Source organism: Scomber japonicus, chromosome 14, assembly GCF_027409825.1.
Source record: "Scomber japonicus isolate fScoJap1 chromosome 14, fScoJap1.pri, whole genome shotgun sequence".
NCBI classification, from domain to species: Eukaryota; Metazoa; Chordata; class Actinopteri; order Scombriformes; family Scombridae; genus Scomber; species Scomber japonicus.
Window position 1 is genome coordinate 2,807,621 of NC_070591.1, and position 2,500 is coordinate 2,810,120.

Consider the following 2,500-nt stretch of genomic DNA (forward strand, 5'->3'; position numbering starts at 1 on the left):
TAAAGATAAAAGATAAGCAATGTTCCTTTATTAGTCCCACAGTGGGGAAATTTACTTTACTGCAGCAGCAAAGTGGAAAGTAAAACATAAAAAAGAGCATTAACCCTCCTGTCGTCCTCCTGGGTCAAATTGACCCCGTCTCTTTTGACTGTTCTTTCTTTCTTTCCTTCTTCCCTCTTTCTTTAAGTTTTTCCTTCCTTCCTTCCTTACTCCTTTCTTTCCTTTCTTCTCTCCTTCCTCTTTTCGTCCTTACTCCTTTCTTTCTTTCTTTCCTTCCTTCCTTCCTTCCTTCCTTCTCTCCTAAATTCCTTCCTCTTTTGTCCTTACGCCTTTCCTTCTTTCTTTCCTTCCTTCCTTCCTTCTCTCCTAAATTCCCTCCTCTTTTGTCCTTACTCCCTTCCTTCTCTCCTAAATTCCTTCCTCTTTTGTCCTTCCTTCCCTCCTTCCTTCCTTCCTTTCTTTCTTCCTTCCTTCCTTCCTTCCTCTTTTCCTCCTTACTCCTTTCCTTCCTTCTTCTCTTCCTCCTTCCCTTCCTTCCTTCCTTCCTTCCTACTTTCTTTGACCTGAGGACAACAGGAGGGTTAATAGAAAGAATAAAGAACAATGTATATGCCCTCCGATCCTCAGAGGGAAATCTCCTTGTCCTACCCCCCCTCGGACCAAGCACCGAACTTGGGGGGACAGAGCCTTCTCCACTGCCGCCCCCCCCCCCCCCCCCCCCTCTGGAATTCACTCCCCAAACCCATCAGAGACTGTATGGACCCCCATACCTTCAAATCACTCTTAAAAACACACCTTTTTAAACTGTAAACTGTTTTTTATCCTCTTTTCATTTTATGTCTTTTTAACCTTCTACATTGGTTGTTCCTTTCATTTTATGTCTTTTTTAACTTGTAAGCGTCTTTGAGCACTTGTAAAAGCGCGTTATAAATAAAATGTATTATTATTATTATTATTATTATTATAATAAGTAAGTACACAAGCAATAAAAAGACAATAGTAGTAAAAAAAATATAGTAGAAAATGTAAAAGCAGATGCAATTTAGGTCTTTAGGTCATCTACTGAATAAAGTTGATTTTATCTTAACCCTTGTGTCGTCCTCTTTGGTCAAATTGACCCCATCTGTTTTGACTGTGCCTTCTTTCTTCCCTCCCTTCCTTCCTTCCCTCTTTCCTTCCTTCCTTCCTTCCTGTCTTCTTTCCTTCCTTCCTTCCTCCCTCCTTTCCTTCCTTCCTTCCTTCCCTCTTTCCTTCCTTCCTTCCTTCCTGTCTTCTTTCCTTCCCTCCTTCCTTCTTTCCTCTGTCCCTCCTACCTTCCTTCCTTTCTTCTGTCCTTCTTTCCTCCCTCCCTCCCTCTCTCTTTCCTTCCTTCCCTCCCTCCTTCCTTCCTTCCTTCCCCCCTCCTCCCTTTTTTCCCTCCCTCTCCCCCCCTTCCTCCACCCCCCTCCTTCCTTCTTTCCTCCCTCCCACCTATCTTCCTTCTTTCCTCTGTCCCACCTACCTTCCTTCCTCCCCCCCTCCTTTCCTTCCTCCTCCCTCCTTTCCTTCCTTCTTCTTTTTCCTAACTTCCTTCCGTGACTCGAGGGCGACAGGAGGGTTAAATGCAGAATAAATGAGATAAGAGCATGAAGAAGAACTTTTTACACACTTTTAGTATTTTAGTTTTTAAGTTTTTAAAGATGAATATGAACATGCAGTATTTCTATCTGTAGATTAAATTCTCATCTTTTGTGACTTTTTAATAGAAATTAATGCAAATAATACAACTGAAAACTTATGAATATGATTAAGAGTCTTAGAGTCCAAAAGTGTGTGAGAGGAAGAGGAAGAGGAAGAGGAAGATGAAGATGAAGAGGAAAAGGAAAAGGAAGAGGAAGATGAAGAGGAAGAGGAAGAGGAAGGGGAAGAGGAAGAAGAAGAGGAAGAAGAAGAGGAGAGGAAAGGGAAGAGGAGAGGAAGAGGAAGAAGAAGAGGAAGAAGAAGAGGAAAAGGAAGAAGAAGAGGAAGAAGAAGAGGAGAGGAAAGGGAAGAGGAAGAGGAAGGGGAAGGGGAAGAGGAAAAGGAAGAGGAAGAGGAAGATGAAGAGAAAAAGGAAGAGGAAGATGAAGAGGAAGAGGAAAAGGAAGATGAAGAGGAAAAGGAAGAGGAAGATGAAGAGGAGCGGAAAGGGAAGAGGAAGAGGAAGAGGAAGAGGAAGAAGAAGAGGAAGAGGAAGAAGAAGAGGAATAAGAAGAGGAGAGGAAAGGGAAGAGGAAGAAGAAGAGGAGAGGAAGAGGAAGAAGAAGAGGAAGAAGAAGAGGAGAGGAAGAGGAAGAGGAAGAGGAAGGGGAAGAGGGAGAGGAAGAAGAAGAGGAAGAGGAAGAGGAAGAAGAAGAGGAAGAGGAGAGGAAGAGGAAAAGGAAGAAGAAGAGGAAAAGGAGAGGAAGAGGTCCAAAAGGGAAATAAACCCCTTAAATATTTAACAGTCTAAATAATGTTTTAATTAAAGCAGACTTATCCT